At 40.7% G+C, this 26,040-nt stretch overlaps 1 protein-coding gene across 3 annotated transcripts in view; it reads left to right on the forward strand.

Moving 5' to 3' along the window:
• Positions 1 to 26,040, forward strand: part of fibcd1a (fibrinogen C domain containing 1a) — a 201,222-nt gene that overhangs the window by 109,405 nt on the left and 65,777 nt on the right. The gene's annotated exons all lie outside the window — the stretch shown is intronic.

The raw sequence follows: 26,040 nt of genomic DNA on the forward strand, positions 1-26,040 counted from the left end.
ATTAAGATCTATGGCATTATATTAAGATCTATGGCATTATATTTAGTTCTATGGCATTATATTAAGATCTATGGCATTATATTTAGATCTATGGCATTATATTAAGATCTATGGCATTATATTTAGTTCTATGGCATTATATTTAGTTCTATGGCATTATATTAAGATCTATGGCATTATATTAAGATCTATGGCATTATATTTAGATATATGGCATTATATTAAGATCTATGGCATTATATTAAGATCTATGGCATTATATTTAGTTCTATGGCATTATATTAAGATCTATGGCATTATATTTAGATCTATGGCATTATATTAAGATCTATGGCATTATATTTAGATCTATGGCATTTTATTAAGATCTATGGCATTATATTTAGATCTATGGCATTTTATTACAGTTTTTCTCCATTGGTTTGGCTCATTTCTTGAAACAGAAATTACATTCTCAAAATTGTAAGATCATTTGGCAAAACAGTCTTACAGTTCAGCACAACACTATAACTCACTTGCAAAAGCTAATATCTCTACCAAAACTGTTCACTCATGCTTCAGAACTAAATTCCTTTCCCATATAAATAGTCAGTGCCATGAAAATGGCAAAGATCCTTCTCATTGCTTTGGCTCATTTCTTGAAACAGACCGGACATTCTCAACACTCTTGGTGCTTTTGCCAAAATAACGTGGATGGTTCGGCACAACACCATGGTTCACCTGCAAAAGCTCATACCTCTCCCAAAACAGTTCACTCATGTGTCAAAACTAAATTTCCTTCTCATTTAAACACTCAGTGCCCCCAAAATGCTTCGTCCCTTTGGCATTGTGTAAGCACTGCAAGTCAAAATGTTTAGATGTTTTGTCACTATGGCATAGGACCATTGAAATATCCCTCATGTCCACCTTTCAGTCTTAGCCCAGTCCTTCATTTTTGTCTAGCTAACAGAATACAATTGTGTATAAAACTGAAAAAAAAAAGAAATATGATTTTAGGGTAAGAGTAGCCTCCAAGGTTTGACATCACACATTTCACTCATACTGCCAAGGAAAATGTAACCATTATCATTCACACACATAAAGTAACTTCCATACATCAGAGTAAAAAGAAAATGTATACAGCATAATATACTGTAATATAACACACAAAAAAACAATGAAAATTACCGTCCTCACCCTCCTGGCCATCCACACGCTGCTGTTCTCATTCTTACTGTAAACACTTGTAATATTGTAAAATTTCTACTTTTCTAATGATATAATCTGGGTTTGATTTTTTTTCAGAGATATTGTTAGAGTAAAGTATATGAATATATTGACCAAACAGTACACACAAGACCAGTACTGCATATTGATGAAAATATGTATTTCTCTCCACATTTATAAAATAATTAGATTCATTCATGCATTTTCAAAGGTTTTTTTTTTGTATATCTGCTGAGGTTGGGCTGAATTCTCTGTCCAGTCTCTCTCAATGTCAACCCATGGGTACTCTAGAATCGCATCTGATAAATTTGGTCCCCGTCTTCTTTGGCCACATCCTACTCCAGGTATACCTCTTCCTACCCCTCTCTTCCCCTCTCTACCCCTCTCTTCCCCTCTCTACCCCTCTCTTCCCCTCTCTTCCCCTCTCTACCCCTCTCTTCCCCTCTCTACCCCTCTCTACCCCTTCCTCTCTACCCCTCTCTTCCCCTCTCTACCCCTCTCTTCCCCTCTCTACCCCTCTCTTCCCCTCTCTACCCCTCTCTACCCCTTCCCCTCTCTACCCCTCTCTACCCCTTCCCCTCTCTACCCCTCTCTTCCCCTCTCTACCCCTCTCTTCCCCTCTCTACCCCTCTCTTCCCCTCTCTACCCCTCTCTTCCCCTCCCTCTCTACCCCTCTCTTCCCCTCTCTACCCCTCTCTTCCCCTCTCTACCCCTCTCTTCCCCTCTCTTCCCCTCTCTTCCTCTCTCCCCCTCTCTTCCCCTCTCTACCCCTCTCTACCCCTTCCCCTCTCTACCCCTCTCTACCCCTTCCCCTCTCTACCCCTCTCTACCCCTTCCCCTTTCTTCCCCTCTCTTCCCCTCTCTACCCCTCTCTTCCCCTCTCTACCCCTCTCTTCCCCTCTCTTCCCCTCTCTACCCCTCTCTTCCCCTCTCTTCCCCTCTCTACCCCTCTCTACCCCTCTCTTCCCCTCTCTACCCCTCTCTTCCCCTCTCTTCCCCTCTCTACCCCTCTCTTCCCCTCTCTTCCCCTCTCTACCCCTTCCCCTCTCTACCCCTCTCTTCCACTCTCTACCCCTCTCTTCCACTCTCTACCCCTCTCTTCCACTCTCTACCCCTCTCTACCCCTCTCTTCCCCTCTCTACCCCTCTCTTCCCCTTCCCCTCTCTACCCCTCTCTTCCCCTCTCTTCCCCTTCCCCTCTCTACCCCTCTCTTCCACTCTCTACCCCTCTCTTCCCCTCTCTACCCCTCTCTTCCCCTCTCTTCCCCTTCCCCTCTCTTCCACTCTCTACCCCTCTCTTCCCCTCTCTTCCCCTCTCTACCCCTCTCTACCCCTTCCCCTCTCTACCCCTCTCTTCCCCTCTCTTCCCCTCTCTACCCCTCTCTTCCCCTCTCTACCCCTCTCTTCCCCTCTCTTCCTCTCTACCCCTCTCTTCCCCTCTCTTCCCCTCTCTACCCCTCTCTACCCCTTCCCCTCTCTACCCCTCTCTTCCACTCTCTACCCCTCTCTTCCACTCTCTACCCCTCTCTTCCCCTCTCTACCCCTCTCTTCCCCTTCCCCTCTCTACCCCTCTCTACCCCTCTCTTCCCCTCTCTACCCCTCTCTTCCCCTCTCTACCCCTCTCTTCCCCTCTCTTCCCCTCTCTACCCCTCTCTTCCCCTCTCTTCCCCTCTCTACCCCTCTCTACCCCTTCCCCTCTCTACCCCTCTCTTCCACTCTCTACCCCTCTCTTCCACTCTCTACCCCTCTCTTCCCCTCTCTTCCCCTCTCTTCCCCTTCCCCTCTCTACCCCTCTCTTCCACTCTCTACCCCTCTCTTCCCCTCTCTACCCCTCTCTTCCCCTTCCCCTCTCTACCACTCTCTACCCCTCTCTTCCCCTTCCCCTCGCTACCCCTCTCTACCCCTTCCCCTCTCTACCCCTCTCTTCCCCTTCCTCTCTCTACCCCTCTCTACCCCTCTCTTCCCCTTCCCCTCTCTTCCCCTTCCCCTCTCTACCCCTCTCTTCCCCTTCCCCTCTCTTCCCCTCTCTACCCATCTCTTCCCCTTCCCCTCTCTTCCCCTCTCTACCCATCTCTTCCCCTTCCCCTCTCTACCCATCTCTTCCCCTTCCCCTCTCTACCCCTCTCTTCCCCTTCCCCTCTCTACCCATCTCTTCCCCTTCCCCTCTCTACCCCTCTCTTCCCCTTCCCCTCTCTACCCCTCTCTTCCCCTTCCCCTCTCTACCCCTCTCTTCCCCTTCCCCTCTCTACCCATCTCTTCCCCTTCCCCTCTCTACCCCTCTCTTCCCCTTTCTACCCCTCTCTACCCCCTTCCCACCCCTCTCTTCTCCTTCCCCTCTCTTCCCCTTCTCCCCATTTATTAAAAGTTTAATGTATACTTAAATGTATGAATATAAATAAATACAAAACACAATTTACTTATTTACAAATTATAATTGACTTATTTACAAATTCACAGTAAAACCTAAGCCACCTAACCCAACTACAACAAGCCTAATATAACTCTTAATTACAATAATAATACCCCTCTCTACCCCCTTCCCACCCCTCTCTACCCCTCTCTTCCCCTTCCCCTCTCTTCCCCTTCCCCTCTCTACCCCTCTCTTCCCCTTCCCCTCTCTACCCCTCTCTTCCCCTTCCCCTCTCTTCCCCTTCCCCTCTCTACCCCTCTCTTCCCCTTCCCCTCTCTACCCCTCTCTTCCCCTTCCCCTCTCTACCCCTCTCTTCCCCTTCCCCTCTCTTCCCCTTCCCCTCTCTACCCCTCTCTTCCCCTTCCCCTCTCTTCCCCTTCCCCTCTCTTCCCCTTCCCCTCTCTACCCCTCTCTTCTCCTTCCCCTCTCTACCCCTCTCTTCCCCTTCCCCTCTCTTCCCCTCTCTACCCATCTCTTCCCCTTCCCCTCTCTACCCCTCTCTTCCCCTTCCCCTCTCTACCCCTCTCTTCCCCTTCCCCTCTCTTCCCCTCTCTACCCATCTCTTCCCCTTCCCCTCTCTACCCATCTCTTCCCCTTCCCCTCTCTACCCATCTCTTCCCCTTCCCTCTCTACCCATCTCTTCCCCTTCCCCTCTCTACCCCTCTCTTCCCCTTCCCCTCTCTTCCCCTCTCTACCCATCTCTTCCCCTTCCCCTCTCTACCCCTCTCTTCCCCTTCCCCTCTCTACCCCTCTCTTCCCCTTCCCCTCTCTTCCCCTCTCTACCCATCTCTTCCCCTTCCCCTCTCTACCCATCTCTTCCCCTTCCCCTCTCTACCCATCTCTTCCCCTTCCCCTCTCTACCCCTCTCTTCCCCTTCCCCTCTCTACCCCTCTCTTCCCCTTCCCCTCTCTTCCCCTCTCTACCCATCTCTTCCCCTTCCCCTCTCTACCCATCTCTTCCCCTTCCCCTCTCTACCCATCTCTTCCCCTTCCCCTCTCTACCCATCTCTTCCCCTTCCCCTCTCTACCCCTCTCTTCCCCTTTCTACCCCTCTCTACCCCCTTCCCACCCCTCTCTTCCCCTCTCTTCCTCTTCCTCGAGCAGGCAGTTGCCCTTGTTCATTTACTTGGCCAGGTGCCTCCATGTTCAGAAATTGTACTGGTTCTGCATGGTCAAGCTCTTTACATGTATGTTTGGCAGCATTCACAGTCATGGACAGCACCTTTAAACATACTGTTTGATTGATCATCTGAGATGTGTGAAAGTCCTCCTTCATTAGTCTAGTTTCACCTGACTGTCAATTGCTGTAATACATTTAGCAAATGTTCCAAGGGATTCATATGTGGTATTCATGGTATTATGTTCTTGACTAATTTTGACAATTGAACAGACTATTGTGCATGTGATGACTTATACAATGAAATGACGCTGATACGTTTTGGAGCGAACGACCATTAGACTGAGAATCTAACAATCAGTTTAGATCAAAAAGATCTAATCACTTGCAAACTGTGCTAAATGTAGGCTACCTGTACTTAATCATTTGCAAAGATGTACTGAGACATTGAGACATGTACGTAGACATTTGCAATTTGATGAAATGAATGAGAAATGCTATTCTGTTGTGAACAATTGCCAAGTGGTTTGGAGATTTGTCCATGTTGTTTTGAGAATGTAATTTCTGTTTCAAGAAATGAGCCAAACCAATGGAGAAAAACTGTAAGATCTATGGCATTATATTTAGATCTATGGCATTTTATTAAGATCTATGGCATTATATTTAGATCTATGGCATTTTATTAAGATCTATGGCATTATATTTAGATCTATGGCATTATATTAAGATCTATGGCATTTTATTAAGATCTATGGCATTATATTTAGATCTATGGAATTATATTAAGATCTATGGCATTATATTTAGATCGATGGCATTATATTTAGATCTATGGCATTATATTAAGATCTATGGCATTATATTTAGATCTATGGCATTATATTTAGATCTATGGCATTATATTAAGATCTATGGCATTATATTTAGATCGATGGCATTATATTTAGATCTATGGCATTATATTTAGATCTATGGCATTTTATTAAGATATATGGCATTATATTTAGATCGATGGCATTATATTAAGATCTATGGCATTATATTTAGATCGATGGCATTATATTAAGATCTATGGCATTATATTTAGATCTATGGCATTATATTTAGATCTATGGCATTATATTAAGATCTATGGCATTATATTAAGATCTATGGCATTATATTAAGATCTATGGCATTATATTTAGATCTATGGCATTATGGCATTATATTTAGATCTATGGCATTATATTTAGATCTATGGCATTATATTTAGATCGATGGCATTATATTAAGATCTATGGCATTATATTTAGATCGATGGCATTATATTTAGATCTATGGCATTATATTTAGATCGATGGCATTATATTAAGATCTATGGCATTATATTTAGATCTATGGCATTATATTAATATCTATGGCATTATATTTAGATCTATGGCATTATATTAAGATCTATGGCATTATATTTAGATCTATGGCATTTTATTAAGATCTATGGCATTATATTTAGATCTATGGCATTATATTAAGATCTATGGCATTATATTTAGATCTATGGCATTATATTAAGATCTATGGCATTATATTTAGATCTATGGCATTATATTAAGATCTATGGCATTATATTTAGTTCTATGGCATTATATTTAGATCGATGGCATTATGTTAAGATCTATGGCATTATATTTAGTTCTATGGCATTATATTTAGATCTATGGCATTATATTTAGATCTATGGCATTATATTTAGATCGATGGCATTATATTAAGATCTATGGCATTATATGATCTATGGCATTATATTTAGATCTATGGCATTATAATTAGATCTATGGCATTATATTTAGATCTATGGCATTTTATTAAGATCTATGGCATTTTATTAAGATCTATGGCATTTTATTAAGATCTATGGCATTATATTTAGAACTATGGCATTATATTAAGATCTATGGCATTATATTTAGATCTATGGCATTATATTTAGATCGATGGCATTATATTTAGATCGATGGCATTATATTAAGATCTATGGCATTATATGATCTATGGCATTATATTTAGATCTATGGCATTATATTTAGATCTATGGCATTATATTTAGATCTATGGCATTTTATTAAGATATATGGCATTATATTTAGATCTATGGCATTATATTTAGATCTATGGCATTATATTAAGATCTATGGCATTTTATTAAGATCTATGGCATTTTATTAAGATCTATGGCATTATATTTAGAACTATGGCATTATATTAAGATCTATGGCATTATATTTAGACCTATGGCATTTTATTAAGATCTATGGCATTATATTTAGATCGATGGCATTATATTTAGATCTATGGCATTATATTTAGATCTATGGCATTATATTAAGATCTATGGCATTATATTTAGATCTATGGCATTATATTTAGATCAATGGCATTATATTAAGATCTATGGCATTATATTTAGATCAATGGCATTATATTAAGATCTATGGCATTTTATTTAGATCTATGGCATTATATTAAGATCTATGGCATTATATGTAGATCGATGGCATTGTATTAAGATCTATGGCATTATATGTAGATCGATGGCATTATATTAAGATCTATGGCATTATATTTAGATCTATGGCATTATATTTAGATCTATGGCATTATATTTAGATCGATGGCATTATATTAAGATCTATGGCATTATATTTAGATCTATGGCATTATATTAAGATCTATGGCATTATATTTAGATCTATGGCATTATATTTAGATCTATGGCATTATATTTAGATCTATGGCATTATATTAAGATCTATGGCATTATATTTAGATCTATGGCATTATATTTAGATCTATGGCATTATATTAAGATCTATGGCATTATATTTAGATCTATGGCATTATATTATGGCATTATATTTAGATCTATGGCATTATATTTAGATCTATGGCATTATATTTAGATCTATGGCATTATATTTAGATCTATGGCATTTTATTAAGATCATGGGATGAAAGGTTGCAGTGATGATCATTGTAGCCGATCACACACATGTTGAGCGCATGAAAGCAGAGATCTCATCATTGCAACTCAGTTTCTGTACACTAACGTATGCTTTCATCTTTACTAACAGTGCAAATGTGATATAGTTAAGAGTTTCGATGAATAAAACGGGAGTCACTGATAAACTCTCCTGTTTGATTGACAGCTCCAGTGCGTGCCGGTCAAACGATTGGGGAGCTTTCTTTGATCACTTTCTTTATAGAATTTAATACCAGATTATTTGCATCATACTAAGAGAATCAATGCAAGTTGATGTTTTGTCACTGGTTTGATTTACTGACACACAGACAAAGAACATCTGACTGTCATGAATCATCACATTTCAGATCAGGCATTAGAATAAACACAGTTACTCACATGTTGCATTACTGTTGAACCCAGTCACTGCACAATATTTTGTAATCCTCTACCGCATGTTTGTAGCTCGGTCTGCTTTAACCCCTCTGGCCTATGTTACATGCGCGAATCGGTGGGCGGGGCTAAACAGGCAGTGATGAAGTAGGCGTTGTACTATACAATAACTATAACGTCCTTCCCTAATCAGAAACCGTGGGTGGACAGTTCAATTCGCACTGCAGTAAACTCGCGCACCACCGCTTACAATGCCGGTCTCCTAACGGGGGATATGAGGGAGTACAAAGTTTCATGTTACGCCCTCCGGCGCGCCGTTAAAGCCGCAAAACTCCGCTATAAAGACCGAGTGGAATCTCATTTCCAACTCAACGACTCCCGGCGGATGTGGCAGGGACTGAGAACCATCTCTGCTTTTGGAACTAAATCCTCTGCAGAGGTGAGAGCTGATCCGTTGCTGGTGAACGAGTTAAACTCTTTCTACGCTCGCTTTGATGGTAATCGCGGCAGCGCGACTCCGGCGAGTGACGCGTCAGAGAGAGTCCCTCAGAGCAGCAACGGTCACGTGATCTCTGTCTCGGAGGACGAGGTTCGGAGGGCACTCAAACGTGTGGATGTCAGGAAAGCTGCTGGGCCGGATGGTATTTCAGGTCGTGTTCTGCGGTCCTGTGCTGATCAGCTCGCAGGGCTCTTTACATCCATATTTAACGAGTCCCTTGCTACATCTGTTGTCCCCACCTCCTTCAAACGATCCTCCATCATCCCTGTACCTAAGATCAGTAAACCCTCTTGCCTAAATGACTATCGTCCAGTGGCTCTCACATCTTTAGTCATGAAGGTCTTTGAGAGACTCATTAAAAACAACATTTGCTCCTCCATTCCTGACACTTTGGACCCTCTTCAGTTTGCCTATCGTCCCAATAGATCGACTGAAGATGCCATTTCTCACATCCTTCACTCCTGCCTCACTCACATCGACAGCAAAAGTGGGAACTATGTCAGGTTGCTATTTATTGACTATAGCTCAGCCTTTAACACCATAGTTCCCATTAAGCTAACACACAAACTCCTGGATCTAGGCCTGAATTCTTCTCTCTGCCTCTGGATTGAAGATTTCCTCACTGGCAGACCCCAGGCGGTGAGAGTAGGCCAGTTCACCTCCACCTCCATCACCCTGAGTGTGGGAGCTCCACAGGGCTGTGTGCTGAGTCCCCTGCTCTACTCTCTCTACACCCATGACTGTTTGTCCACACACAGCTCCACCTCGATCATCAAGTTTGCTGATGATACTGTCGTCCTGGGTCTCATCTCCAACAACAATGAGACGGCATACTTGGACGAAGTGGAGCAACTGACATCATGGTGCCAGGACAACTGTCTCTCTCTGAATGTTAGCAAGACCAAAGAACTGATTGTGGACTTCAGGAAGAGACAGCATCGGTCATACTCCCCTCTCATGATCAGCGGGACACCGGTAGAGAGAGTGAGCAGCTTCAAATACCTGGGTGTGAACATCTCCGAGGATCTGACCTGGACTACACACATCCAGACACAGGTGAAAAAAGCCAGGCAAAGACTGTACCACCTGCGCCAGCTGAGGAAATTCAGGGTTTCACCAGCCATCCTGAAAAATTTCTATCGAGGGGCGATAGAAAGTGTCCTGACTCAGTGCATCACAGCGTGGTACGGGAACAGCACCAGTCACGACTGCAAAGCCCTGCAAAGAGTGGTGCGCTTATCCGAGCGCATCTCAGGCTCAGCTCTCCCGTCTCTGCAGGACATCTACACCAAACGCTGCAGAGGTAGAGCTACCAAAATCATCAGAGACATTAATCACCCTGCAAACTCTCACTTCACCCTGCTGCCATCTGGTAAGCGCTTCCGTAGCCTGATGGCAAAGACTGAAAGACTCAGGAGGAGTTTCTTCCCCCAGGCCATCAGACTCCTGAACTCAGTCACGTGACTTCACTTCACCCCCGCACACACATAAACATACAGTTTAAACATTAACATCCACATACTGCCATTGCACTGCACTTTACGTCCCTATTGTTACTGCGTAACAACCTGTAATAAACCTTGCACATTATACTTATTTATATATACATATATATATATTTTATGTTAACCACTTATTTTTAAGTCTACAGTTTATCTCACTTATCATATCCACATATTTTTTATATTTTTATTTTTATCTTATTTCCTATTTTTATCTTTTACTTGATTTATTTATAATTCTACTTATGTTAATACTTTTTATTCTAATTTTATTCTATTTCTATTTTAATTTCTTGTAACTGTTATTTGCACTGTCCATGGAGCGGACCTGTTTACATTTCACTGCCAGTTGTATATTGTGTATATAACTGTGTATGTGACAAATAAAACTCTTGAATCTTGAATCTTGAATCTTGTTGTTCTTTTTCTGTTGAGGTGCACTCAAAAAAATAACTCTTTGAATAAACATAAAAAAATCATGGAAAGTATTTCCACATGATTAACTTGCTTTATTTCAGCATTATGCAATTCTGTTATTCCAATTTGATGTACTTACGTTGATTCAACTTATTTACTATGGTTAGGCACAGCTTAATTTAATAGTGTCAGCCCAACTAATTTGCAATGTTTTGGACCAACTAATTTATTTAGGTTAGCCTAACAAAAGCACTTTATGCTGAAAGAAAGCCATTTAATCACATGGAAATCCTTTCCATGATTTAATTACATTAATTCAAAAAATAGCTTTTGAGAGCATTTACATAACCTTTTACAAGATTTTATTGGCTTGCCAGAAGATGGTTTTGTTACATCCATGGCATGCCCAGAGTAGTTATTATATTATTAATAATTAATAGTTATTAGTAGGTCCTCACCCCAAGCACATGCTCTACACTTCACCACAATGGTAACCTCCAAAAACAGTAACATAACAAACTTTTAAAAACCAACATAACAAAACATTAAGCATTAAAAAGTCTCTCAATTGTCTCATCTTGTTAAAAATGCATCAAATTGCACTTTATTTAAACATTTAGTCTCCAAATTCAGCCACTTTGCAAAGCATGATGGGAAGTGAAAGTCTTATTTCTTTGGGTTACTTGATTGAAACATGTTATTTCAAAATGAAAACATCAAGTTATTTCAAAGAGTAACGGTTTTAAGTCAGTTTAACATTAATCAATTACATTTGAACCAGAAACCTAATCTAATGTTGTTAAATCAAGATGAATTGCTTAAATAAAGTGGACAGCATCATAAATCATTTTTTTGAGTGTGGTGTTTCACAACACAATGACGTCAAGGTGAGGCACATTCTGAAATCGATCGTTTTCTGGGCCTGGTGTCAATAAAAGCTTTTCTTTGACTAACAAGGAAGTTTTCAGCTCTGAAACTTACAGGATATTTTTATATTACCATGACCTTTTATATATCAAAAGCTCAAGGGAAAGTTGATTTCTCAATTCATGACCCCTTTAAAATTGTTTGAATTTAACTCAACACCCATGCTTCATTTAGTATAGGTGTACCATGAATATGCAAATGATCCCCGCCTCCACTCACTCACACCAGCTCAGAGACCCACTCTGTCAACTTTTACTCAAGTTACCATAGTAAACGCTGCACAAGGGTATTGCTCTTTACAACTTTGGACACATAACGGTAACAGATTCATACTAAAACCCCCAAAACGTACATTTTGATTTCATGGGGACTTTAATTATTCAACTGCTCTGCTCAATTGTGTCATGGAATGCACCCCAACCAATTTAATGTTGGATCAATATAGGAGACAACATCGCTGTTCTAAAAAGAGGGCACATCTGTGGAGCTCCAAGCGAGCTCAATCACCATGACCCTCCTCCGGTACAACCAGAGGTGTAGATGCCATAAATTTATAGCTCAGTTGATTGACAGCCCTCGGGGAAACCATTGTCAAATCCTCCACCCCTTTGCCCTGTGTGTGGTCAGACTCTGTTTTCTGTCAGAGTGACAGGAGGAGGTCGTGTTTTTTGGCACCGAATGTCTTCTCTTCTTCCAGCCCAGCAGATTGTTACCAACGGTCTGTTGTGCAACTGCTGGCTGCGGGAGAAGTCTCAATGGGGAATATGAGCGAACAACATGATTTGATTTCAGTTATTTTTGCAGCAGGGTTGTTTTCTCTGCTCTCAGCAATATGAAACCAAACCTGCCAGTACCTTGCGACTCTCCAGTGAAAAACAGCCCACACTGCTGCAGCATTTATAGCCTACAATGCTTCACTATAAGCTCGGAGAGGCTGTTTACCTAAAGGAGTGACATTAGTCTTGTATTTTGCAGAATGTGCGGTAAATAGATGTGAACAAAGCATGTCTTTGAAGTTTAGGGTATTTTTAACTGCAGGTGTTTTCTGCTTTTCAAAAGAAAGGCCACTGACTTCTTTCTGTTTTTGCTGTCACTCAGTGGATATTAAAGATCAAATTTTGCATACAAAGTATTTTTATGCATTTCACTTAGGCGGCTAAATTATACATGGCCCATGTTATACTGTTTATTTTAAATGCTGCTCGTCATTGGCTGTGATCTTGATCAAATAAAGTGGCAAGGCGTTTGGGCAAAACGTTTTTTATATGCGTTGATGTCTGCTTTCTGCAGAGGCTGATTGAACCGCTACACGTTTTTATGGGGGAAATCAATTGCATTCAGAATTCTATCATTTTTTTAATAATCCAGATTGGGCTGGTCATCACAAATGGAACAAATTGAATTTTTATTAAGAACTATTGTTGAGTCTTACATTTTTTTTGTCATTTATTATTGTAAAAATAAATTATTATTAATGTTATTTTTTTTTTTTTATATTTACATATTTATGTTTTTAAGGGATTTATAATTTTTAAAAGAAATTATTATTAGCATTATTTTATTATTCATTATATTATTATGTATTATATTATTCATTTTTTTTGTACATTTATTATTTTTATTTTCAATAGTTATAACAGCTATAGAAGTTAAATATAATTGTAATAATTTTATTATCAACCACAACTGATAAGATAAGAGTCAACTATTTCATGTCAGGTAATTATTGGGGCAAGTTATCTTATGTGTTTTTATGTGTTGTAATTTCATTCATTACAATATTTTTATGTTAAAGAACCACTGAAGTACCTTGAAACTAATTTATTTCACCATGTTGAAGCCGGTGGCTAGGTTTAATTCTAAAGAAAAGGAAAAGAAGTGAGAGTTTATTGGTCTAACAACAGTTCTATAATAACTGATTTATCTTTTGGTGTGCAGGTAATGACCTCTGTAATTTCTCAGGAGATATCCTTTGTAATCTTCCTCATTTTTCATTGTTTTGCAAGATTCAGATTCTTGACGTAATTTCCCCTGAAACGGCTCCAGCTGTTAGCAGCCCCTCCCCTTTTTTAAAACAGCCAATAGCGTTTCGTTAATACCACAGTTTGACCTTTCAGTTTGGTAAAGCCACAGTTTCCTCCTAATCGCTAACCGATTATCATCATAATCTCCTCCATATTGCTTTGAAATACAGCACTCTGTGCAGACTTTAAAAGGGTCCGATATGTTTTGTTGTCTGCGCCGACTGGCGCATATGATCCGCTCTGCGCTTTCGTGTCTCACTTTAGACCAGAACCGTTGGTGTGTGTGTGTGTGTGTGTGTGTGTGTGTGTATATGTGTGTGCTGCTGCGGTGCTCATAAAACTAATGTGAAACCAGACTTCATTCGCCTCAACTGAAAGCATATTTACACTGTCTGAATCGTTTCCTATCGCATATATAGTGCACTATGTGCCATTCACCATGTAGAAAATAGTAAATGTGTGAACAAGTGACCGATTTCAGCCGCAGCTTCAGCATCTATTCATAGTGTGGGGAACGGAACGCTTCAGATTCTAGAGAGCATTTGATTGGACAGATGATTTGATGAGAAGCTGAAGTCCGCAGTGATGTCAGCAAAATCTGTGGTTTATTTTAACGGAAGTGAGAGACTGTAAGTTTTGAATGCTTATATCTCCTAAATGCGAATTTTGTCATTGTTTTGGAACACACCAGCTTATTCATAACCTTAAAGGAACACTCCACTTTTTTAAAAAATAGGCTCATTTTCCAACTCCCCTAGACTTAAACAATTGAGTTTTACTGTTTTCGAATCCATTCAGCCGATCTCCGGATCTAGATGTAGCACTTTTAGCATAGCTTAGCATTAGCGTTGCCACCCGTCCCGGTTTTCCAGGGATTGTTCTCTTTTTTGAGCGTCTGTCCCGGAAAATGTATATTCTTTCCCGGGACACAAATTGTCCCGTTTTTTAGTGAAAATGTACTTCTAAAGTAGAATTTCCTGGCTTCAAATTAAACCGTTTCCTTATACTGTTACTGTGTTGTCTTCATGGTTATGTATCCAATCCTGTGTCCGTAAATGGGCTCAACTTATCGCCTATCGCCTAGCAGCAACTGCCTGTGCCGTCGGTCGCACACACGCATCCATCCACGCACATGCAGGATAAACAGTGTTCAGTTGCTAGCTTTTTTAAAACTTTATATTAACTCAGATTTGGATGAGCCACCGCCAGTGTAAAAGATAAAACGATTTACAACCTACAACTCAGACTGGGCGAAAAGAGAAAACTTTTTTGAATGGGTAAGGCCCACCCCCAAGGAGACCCGTTCTCCGCTACCTGTGTTTTGTGTCCTGCCAAAATTTCAGTTAAATATGAAGGAAAAATAGCGCTGGAAAATCATGCAAAAACAAAGAAGCACCCGAGTTTTGCATTAAGCAAACGCAAAAATCTAGCCATTGCAACGTTTATGACAAAGAAAGGGAGTCCTACAACTGTTAACATAGTATATTTGCAAATATGGGTTTGCAAGTTGTTGTCTTCTGTCTGGGCCTCTGACGTGAACTCAAGAAGCACCACGACGCATGTACGAGAATATGACGCAGAGCCGGCTTAGATAAGGCACTTTTACGTGCACTTATTTGTTTCTCACGGTTTGGGGATCCAGGAAACTTACCAGACTTACCTCCTCACTCGCTTTCTTTCAGGCAAGATCCTTTTTATTCCTGTTTCTATAAAGTAGGATATTTCGATATTTCGTATTTTAGATATTTCGTACAACTCCGGGTATCCACATATGATTTTGCCCTTATTGTTGTCACTACTAGAGCAAGCTCCTGATTGATTAACACGGCGCAAATATCCGCCAAAGTTCCGTTTTCAACTCGTGCGAATCACGCGTTATGCGCATCAAACACCCGAAACGTTCAATTCATTGACGCTCACGCCTCATTCGCGCGAATCGCGCCGCAGAATGTCTATTCGCGTCTTTGCACACTCACACTTAATGTTTCATTCGCGTCTGGTGTGAATGAACTATTACGCGTGTCGAACGACGCAAGGGTGAGTAATTAATGACAGAATTTTCAGTTTTGGGTGAACTAACCCTTTAATGGCAGGTTCTTTTGTGACAACATGCCCCACTGTTAAATGTCTTTTTCCACCTAGGCAATAATAACAGCGTAAATGTTCAGATGTTTTTTGCAGCCAAGACTTTAATGTATGTGCCTAAACGGAAACTGGCTTTCTAAAATGAACCTACCCTGAAAAATATTCATCGGCGAGGAAATTGTGACAGCAAGCCCTGGTCTTATCTGGCCTGTGGTTATATTGTGAACAATTGAATTAGTTCTCACCTCGAACCAGACTAGCAAAACAATGAAAAATGAGGAAGATTACAACGGATATCTCCTGAGAAATTACAGAGGTCATTACCTGCACACCAAAAGATAAATCAGTTATTATAGAACTGTTGTTAGACCAATAAACTCTCTTCTTTTCCTTTTCTTTAGAATTAAACCCAGCCACCGGCTTCAAAACGCTGAAATAAATTCGTAATCTAATTCGCTCAAGGGAGCCAAAACACTCCATCATTTCTGAATATTCAACACAATTCTCATTTTCCGTTTTAATCTTTCACACACTCCCTCTCCTACATGGATTGAAAATAAAATACTTCAGCTAATATGAGGGAGGTTCAGCCTTTGAGAACAATTATTAATTTTTACCAGCTCGCTAGAGGTGTTTCAGAAATCCCCCGGGCCTCGCTGTGTGCCGTCTGCCGTAGTGCCGCAAATCAAAGCGGAGATAATTAAGAGATAACAAGATGATTCTTAAGGCTGCTTTTCCTTCTGAGCACATGACTCAAATGAACAGTCTTAGAGAGGTAAGATTGTCCGGCTCGTTTTCTCTCCGAAGTGCACATATGGAGTCCTCTTTGGCAAACATCTCGCCTCTTGTGGAACAAGGTCATCCGTCTGTGTTAGTCCGTCAGACAAAGTGCGCGACCGCTCGAGCCCCGGTGCGGCGACCTGGAGCTGAGCCTCATCTGCGTCGAAGGACTCACGTATGCTGTTGTGTGCTCTGCTGGCATTGGAGATTCATTGTATCAGGAGAAATTGCTTTTGGGACACATCAGCTGGAGTGTGGCTCCAGAATTAGGAAATAGATGCACAGAGGAACACAACAGCAAGAGTAGAACACAGATCTCATGATGAAAATAATATTGATTTATTTAGATCTTTACTAGGGCTGTCAATCAATTCATTTAATGATCTTGTGTGATATTTAATAATACAATTATTAATATTCAGTAATAATAATATGCAATATATGTATCAGGCATAACATTATGACCTAATATTGTGTTAGTCCCCCTTTTGCTGCCAAAACAGCCCTGACCCGTCAAGGCATGGACTCCAATAGACCCCTGAAGGTGTGCTATGGTATCTGGCACCAAGATGTTAGCAGCAGATCCTTTAAGTCCTGTAAGTTGCGAGGTGGGGCCTCCATGGATCGGACTTGTTTGTTCAGCACATCCAACAGATGCTCGATTGGATTGAGATCTGGGGAATTTGGAGGTCAAGTCAACACCTCAAACTCGTTGTGCTCCTCAAACCATTCCTGAACCATTTTTGCTTTGTGGCAGGGCGCATTATCTGCTGAAAGAGCCACAGCCACCAGGGAATACCGTTTCCATGAAAGGTTGTACATGGTCTGCAACAATGCTTAGGTAGGTGGTACGTGTCAAAGTAACATCCACATGGATGGCAGGACCCAAGGTTTCCCAGCAGAACATTGCCCCAAAGCATCACTGCCTCCACCGGCATGCCTTCTTCCCATAGTGCATCCTGGTGCCATGTGTTCTTCAGGTTAGCAACGCACTCGCACTCGCACCCAGCCATCCACAGACCAGGCCACCTTCTTCCATTGCTCCGAGGTCAAGTTCTGATGCTCACGTGCACACTGTTGGTGCTTTCGGCGGTAGACAGAGATAATCAGTGTTATTTACATCACCTGTCAGTGGTCATAATGTTATGCCTTATCAGTGGTGTATATATATATATATGCACAATAATATATTTTAATTGATACATAGGCTGTTATTGAGACAATGGCCCTAAAGCCATCAATCTCCCCCAGTATCGCCTCTCTGAACCCTGGGAATGGCCCGGGATGTGCCCACCTGAAATATGCAACTGATTTTCCAACACCTAAATGCTGCCTCGATTGAAGTCGGCTCATGCTGCGCCGGTGGGAATATTCAAAGCAGGTCTTATGAAATATTTATCGGAACATGAAAATTTCCCTGTATTTTAATTACCTGTTTTATACTCGAGGTACAATAAAGATTAAGTGAGCCCACTGCTGAACGGTGACTCAGTGTTCATTTACAGAGATTATGGTGAATAATTAAAATCTTTTTGGTTGCTCTGTGGGGTTGGAAGAAGAACCAATGAAAGGATTTATTCAGAGTCAAGCCACATCCATTAATTTTGAATGCAGCCCAAAGCACCTGCACAGAGTGTTGGCATGTTTTATTGAGAGAGCGGCTGTGTTTTCCAAGATCACATGCCCAGGAGGTCTCACTCATAGGTCTTTTTTTCGGAATCTATATGTTGTGTGTCATCGCACATAAAACCCCTTAGCTAAACAAACTCTTCTAACGAGGAAAAAAACACCTTCAGTACATTCAGGGCTGTAACATACTCCTACGCAAGTACGTCAATGCATGCGCTTCAAGCGGCACAGACTTGATTTTCACACGTCATAGCAATTCATTTCACAGTGCGCATTGCAAGTACATGTTGCATTTCATAGTTCAGAGGTCAGGTGGAATTGTTCATTCTGTTTATTTGTTTATATTTAAAAATACACATAATCGGATACATTTATGAAAAGGTTAATCTGTTTACTAGCTCGCAATAATGAATACAAATTATAATATTAAAAAATACAAAAAATTGGATACATTTATGAAAAGGTTCATCTCTGTTTACTATCTCGCAATAATGAATAAAAATTATAATATTAAAAAATACAAAAAATCGGATACATTTATGAAAAGGTTAATTTGTGTTTACTATCTCGCAATAATTAATAAATATTATAATATTTAAAAATACACATAATCGGATACATTTATGAAAAGGTTAATCTGTTTACTATCTCGCAATAATGAATAAAAATTATAATATTTAAAAATACAAAAAATCGGATACATTTATGAAAAGGTTAATTTGTGTTTACTATCTCGCAATAATTAATAAAAATGATAATATTTAAAAATAAAAAAAAACGGATACATTTATGAAAAGGTTAATCTGTGTTTACGATCTCGCAATAATGAATAAAAATTATAATATTTAAAAATACAAAAAATCGGATACATTTATGAAAAGGTTAATTTGTGTTTACTATCTCGCAATAATTAATAAAAATGAAAATATTTAAAAATTAAAAAAAACGGATACATTTATGAAAAGGTTAATCTGTGTTTACGATCTCGCAATAATGAATAAAAATTATAATATTTAAAAATACAAAAAATCGGATACGTTTATGAAAAGGTTCATCTCTGTTTACTATCTCGCAATAATTAATAAAAATTATAATATTTAAAAATACAAACAATCAGATACATTTATGAAAAGGTTAATCTGTGTTTACTATCTCGCAATAATTAATACAAATTATCATATTTAAAAAGACAAAAAATCGGATACATTTATGAAAAGGTTAATCTGTGTTTACTATCTTGCAATAATTAATACAAATTATAATATTTAAAAACACAAAAAATCGGATACATTTATGAAAACGTTAATTCTGTCTATTTATTATCTTGCAATAATTAATACAAATTATGATACTTAAAAATACTAAAAATGATACATTTATGAAATATTTATTATTAAAAAAATTGTGAAAGTTAATAATTATAATTATGAAATTGTTGAGGTATTTGTACACAAAATGTAATTGCTAGGTAAAAAAATCACTCTTTTGTTTCCGTAGAAAATATAAAACATTTATACTTAAAAATATGATTAAACACACACACACACAAACACACACACATATATATATATATAAAATATTTAAAAACACTCAAATATTAAAACATCTATATAAAAAATATAGCAGAAAAATTGTTAATGAATGATGATTGTAATATTTCTACTGGAGGTCAAAAGGTGTTTTTTCTTGACTGTCTAAGCATAAGACATTTATGAAATATTATTTACAAATAATTGTCACATATTTAATTATTATAATTATGATATATATATATATTAAATCATTTAATATTTAAAATATAATAAAATCTATATAAAAATATATCAGATTGAGCCAAAAAATATTTTTAACAAATTTGTTCACAGAAAGAAACTGATTGGAAAAAAAAATCACCTTTTGTATTTTACTTAGGGAAAAAAAATCTTATAGGTTTGGAACGGCATGAAGTTGATTAAATTGCGACTTAAATTTTTAGTAAACTATTGTTTGTAAGTAACATGAGAACACTTATGCTCTTGAAACAAACACATCGACATCTCTATCATCTCATAAACAGGTCAATTATTGTAATATTTCTTATTGATGTTGGAAGGTGGATTTCCTCGAGTGTGGCATCATCCCTGTCTTGTTTAGGTGCGGATGTTCCTCTGGGAACCGTCCCTCGAGGCATGTGTGTTTTCGTCTTGGCAAGCACTGGTGAGCATGTGAAGGGGGTGCTGTGCTTGGCTCATTTACATTGATGGCAAGACTTCTCCTTTGCTGGCATTTTCAACAGCCATTGATCCACTGCCTGCCTGATTAATCTTCTATAAAGGGATCAGGAGTCAATTAGTGTCTGAGTTTCACTTTGAATTCCACATGTGCGTCACCTTTCCCTTGAGGACCCCGACCCCTCTACACACGTCCTCTGTACAGCACTCCTGAAATATCCATCTCCAGTCAATTTACATGTTTCCCTTTCATTCCTCTCAGAGTAAAGAATACATCTGCATACCAAAGACAAAGGATCTACCTGCAGGAAAGAGACACTGTGTTAGCTACCTAGAGACTGAAACAATGGGGTTCATTATCTTTCTGTTTTTATGTAGAAGTTAACAGAGGGTTGACATAAGATAATGATAAGATCCTGTACTCGCCTGTCTGGTAACGGTCACCAAACCGTTTTATGTTCCAAAACCTAGTGTACTACATGCCTAGACAGCATTTTAAAGGGGTGATGAACTGAGAAATCAACTTTCCCTTGAGCCTTTGATATATAAAAGATGATATAAGAATATCCTGTAAGTTTCAGAGCTGAAAACGTCCTTGTTAGTCAAAGAAAATCTTTTATTGACACCAGGCCCAGAAAACGAGAGCTCTCAGAATATGTCGACCACTGACGTAATAGGATGCAGAAACGCCGCCTCTACAGATAAATATGTACGTCTGCTTCTGTAGCCCCGCACACCGACTCGTGGAGCTAAACGGATCGCGCTACCAAGCTATAAACATGCCGAAGAGAGTAATACATTGCGCTGTGCATGGTTGTGGAAGAACACAGTCCCTGTGTAAGCTTCCTTCGGATTATAATATTAGGAATGATTAGATTAGATTAGATTCAACTTTATTGTCATTACACAAGTACAAGTACAAGGCAACGAAATGCAGTTTAGGTCTAACCAGAAGTGCAATAGCAGCAAGTGCAGGATATACAATGGATGCGTAAGTGCAGGACATGGATATGTACTGAATATATATAAATATGTATAAATAGAGAGACGTTATTACTATAAACAGAACTGAATTTACAGGTGAATATGTACAGTGAATAAATATACAGATGGCTATTACTATAAACAGAATTTACAGGTGAATATGTACTATGAGTACAATATACAGATGGCTATTACTATAAACAGAATTTTACAGATAGAGGTATACAATAATATGTTAGGCTAATATGAGGAATAGCAGTGGATTAGGGTAGTGCAATAAATTATGGACAGAGCTATCCGGAAAAAAAAAGTGTAAAGTGCAGTGGAAAGTGGTTGCATATTACAGTTAGAAGTACGGTGCAAAATGCAAATGTAAACATTGGTACTATAAATACAGTCGGCAGTGCAAATGAGCATAATCCAGTTAAGATATGGCAGTGCAAGATGCATATGTAAACAGTTGTTACTGTAATAAAGAGTCGGTAGTGCAAATAACAAAGTGAAGGCAGATGTGAGGTAGGAGAGTTAGCAGTTTATGAGGGAAGTGGATCAACGGGGGTTTGAGTTCAATAAAGAGACAGCTCTGGGGAAAAAACTGTTCTTAAGTCTGCTGGTCCTGGTCCGGAGGATCCTGAAACGCCTGCCGGAGGGCAGGAGAGAAAACAGTCTGTGGGCTGGGTGAGAGGAGTCCTTGAGGATGCTGCGAGCTCGATGCAGACAGCGTTTCCTCTGGATGTGCTCGATGGCAGGCAGTGGAGTCCCTGTGATGCGCTGGGCAGTTTTCACCACCCGCTGCAGTGCCTTGCGCTCCGCAACAGAGCAGCTCCCATACCACACTGCCACACAGTTGGTCAGGATGCTTTCTATTGCGCAGCGATAGAAGTTCACCAGGATAGCCGAGGAGAGCTGATTCTTCCTCAGTGTCCTCAGGAAGAAGAGGCGCTGGTGAGCCTTCTTGACCAGGCTGGAGGTGTTGGTCGTCCACGACATGTCCGCCGAGATGTGGGTCCCCAGGAACTTGAAACTGGAGACACGCTCAACAGCCATTCCATTGATGTGGATGGTGTCGTGTGTGCCTCTTGACTCTTTCCTGAAGTCCACGATGAGCTCCTTTGTTTTGGTGGTGTTGAGGAGCAGGTTATTATCAGCGCACCATGTGGCCAGGTGCTGGATCTCTTCCCTGTAGGCAGTCTCATCGTTGTTGCTGATGAGCCCAATCACCATAGTGTCGTCCGCAAACTTGACGATGGAATTAGATCCATACACAGGCTTGCAGTCGGAGGTGAAGAGGGAGTAGAGAAACGGACTTAGCACACAGCCCTGTGGTACACCAGTGTTAAGAGTGTGATGGACGTGGAGCAGGTGAATCCTGAACGAACATTCTGGGGTCTGTCAGTTAGGAAGTCCAAAATCCAGTTACACATTGAAGTGTTGATGCCCAGGTCTCCAAGTTTGGCAATTAACTTGGATGGGATGACAGTGTTGAATGCTGAGCTGAAGTCAACAAACAGCATGCGTGCATACGTGTTCTTATGGTCCAGATGGGTGAGCACAGAGTGCAGTGCCATGGAAACTGCATCCTCTGTGCTCCTATTGCTGCGGTAGGCAAACTGGTGTGAGTCCAATGTGGATGGTAGAGAGTCTTTTAGGTGTTCCAGGACCAGCCGCTCAAAGCACTTCATAACGATGGGTGTGAGTGCTACAGGGCGGTAGTCATTAGGGCACCTCGGGCTAGAGCTTTTCGGCACTGGCACAATGGAAGTGCGTTTAAAGCATGTCGGTACAGCTGCTTGGGCAAGAGACAGGTTGAAAATGTCTGTAAAAACCCCAGCGAGCTGCTCCGCACATGCCCTGAGCACACGTCCAGGGATGTTGTCTGGTCCAGCAGCCTTGTGCGCGCTGATCCGGCTCAGTGCCTTGCAGACATCTGTGGTGGAGAGTGTGATTGGTGGGTGGTCAGCTGAGGGTTTGAGCTTGGTGGCAGTTTCTCTGTTGTCTCTTTCAAAACGAGCGTAAAAGTAATTTAGCTCGTTCAGGAAGTTGACATCAGTGGCTGCGGGGGTGGAGTGGGTGGGTTTGTAGTCACTGATGGCCTGAATGCCCTGCCACATGCGTCGAGGGTCAGAGTTGGAAAAGTGACCCTCTATCTTTAGCTTGTAGCAGTGCTTGGCCTTTTTGATGCCCCTCTTCAGGTTAGCTCTGGATGTACTGTAGGCTTGTGCATCTCCTGATCTGAAGGCAGTATTGCGTGACTTCAGCAGGAGTCGAACTTCCCTGTTCATCCAAGGCTTCTGATTAGGGTATGTGGTGATCTGTTTCTGGGTTGTAACACTGTCGATGGTGGTATTGATATGATCCAATACAGAGGAAGTGAATGAGTCAATGTCCGTGTGAGCGCCACTGGTGGCTTGAGAAGCAAACATACTCCAGTCTGTGTTTAGAAACCTTTCCTGGAGTGTGGAGTCTGCCCCCGCAGGCCACACCTTGATGGTCTTTACTGATGGCTTCACACGGTTGATGAGGGGTGAATATTTGGGTGATAGAAACAAAGAGAGGTGGTCTGACTGTCCCAGGTGGGGGAGGGGTGTTGCCACGTAAGCTCCCGCCATGTTTGTGTAAACATGGTCTAAGGTTTTGTTTCCTCTGGTGTGGCAGGAAACATGCTGGTGAAACTTGGGTAGCACTGACTTTAGGTTTGAATGATTAAAGTCACCTGCAACAATAAACGCAGCTTCCGGGTGATCAGTCTGTTGTTTACTGACGGCTGCGTGAAGTTGTTTCATAGCAAGCTTGGCATCAGCATCCGGAGGAATATAGGCCGCTGTGATAATAGTGGAGGTGAACTCCCGCGGTAGATAAAACGGTCTACATTTAACCATGAGAAACTCCAGGTTAGCTGAACAATGACTCCCAACAATAGCAGAGTTTGTGCACCAAGCTTTGTTAATATAAATGCACAATCCACCCCCTCTGCTCTTCCCGGAGCCATCTAGTGTTCTATCCGCCCGGAGTGTGTGGCGTCCCGCTAGCTCAATAGCGGTGTCCGGTATTCCGCTGTTTAACCAGGTTTCAGTGAAGATTAGGACGTTACAGTTCAAAAGTTTCTTACTGTGTGTAATGCTGAGTCGAATCTCCTCCATTTTGTTCACTAGCGATCGTACATTGGCAAGGAAAATGCTGGGTAAAGAGAGCCGGTAAGGAGTTAGCCTTAGCTTAGCTCTTAGACCTCCACGCTTACCCCGCCTTTGTTTACGATCACAGCGCCGCCTTCTAGCACTTCCGCCCGGCCGGGCAGAGCGCATCGCCTCGGGCGTCCTAGCGATCTCAGAAAGGAGTTGAAGATTGTCCATAAAACTGTCGGAAATTCGCAAACCAATATCCAAAAGCTCACAACGGGTGTACGATGTAAAAGCACAACTGTTCTGTACGAACAGACCCGAGATGAACAAGAAAAATACCGCAAAATTGCAGAATCTGGAGAGACGCTGAGCCTCGCGATCTACTCGCGCCGCCATCTTGGTCGATAAAAATGAGTGGTTAAACTTTATTTTTATTGAAGCTCACGTGTTCATTTAATCCGGATTCGTTTGTAAACAAGAGACTGGATTTGCAGACAGGATGATATTACATGAATGCATGAAGCTAATCACTAATGTGAGTAAAAAATATTTATATGTGATAGTATTGCATTGTTACAGATCAAATACAATGTTACATTGTGTACATGTCTAACTAAACATAACTTACCACTGTCACAGGGCAGCCCAACGTCCCGGGGCGATGTGTTTTCCAGACGGGCTACCAATACATATCATCATAAATAGTGAAATAACATTCCTCTCTTGATGTGCGTTGTTCACTTTCTTGACTTGATGTTTGAAGGAAAAAGACAATCGCGTAAGTTTTGATCGTGCTGTCTGCAACGTTGGCGGGCGCTTCAATGGGGCGGTCCAAGTAATATAAAATAACATTCATATTAATTGCAGGTGGATGACAGATAAATCATTGTGTTTGTTCCGGTGGTCCGGTTGCCGTTTGTCACACACTTTCAAAACAATGCCTCACGCGTACTCATGTGGGGGCCGAAGCTCATTAAATATGCAAAGCTTATCCAATCCTAGCCGTGGGCGTTTACTTCCAAGTCTTCAGAGCGGCACGCCCATCAAAACCGACCGTGCCTTGAGAGAGCCTTGAAACCATGGCAGAAAATAGCCTATTACTTATTCATTATGATGTTTTTGAATGTAAAAACCATGCAAACGTCACAAGTAGACCTCAGAAAACAGTATAAAAAAATAAAAAAGCCAGTTCATGACACCTTTAAGGCATCATACTGTAGGTGCATTCACATAATCACACAAAACTGACTTTGATGAATAATAATAAAAAAAAACTAATATCAGCCAATAACTGATATTGTAGTGATTTATCATGCATCCCTCATAAAAGCAGTTTAGTCCGATGGGTTAGGGTTTACCCATTGACTGTAAAAAAATATGGACGTAGTGTCTGTGACGTCACCCATAGGATTCTGAAGAGCAGTTTTGAAGTGTAAAGTAAGGTTGAGCTGGCTGTTGCCATCTTGTCATCGCGTGTCACTCCCCGATAATAGAAAATGGGCAAAAAGGCGGGACGTGACTGGAGTTGAGGTGATGTGATGACTAACAGACAGCAGACAAACGGCGATCCACCTGTCACTCAAAGTGGCCACGCCCTTAATTATGCAGAACTTTAAGGCTTTATATGATCTAAATTAATGAGTTATTAAAAAAATCACCCCCCTCACAGTTGTCATGAAGGGCAAAATTAGCCGTATAGACCAAAACCACAATTTGTACCAGACTGTAAACATGTGTTT

This window comes from Gobio gobio (genome assembly GCF_949357685.1).
Source record: "Gobio gobio genome assembly, chromosome: 10".
NCBI classification, from domain to species: Eukaryota; Metazoa; Chordata; class Actinopteri; order Cypriniformes; family Gobionidae; genus Gobio; species Gobio gobio.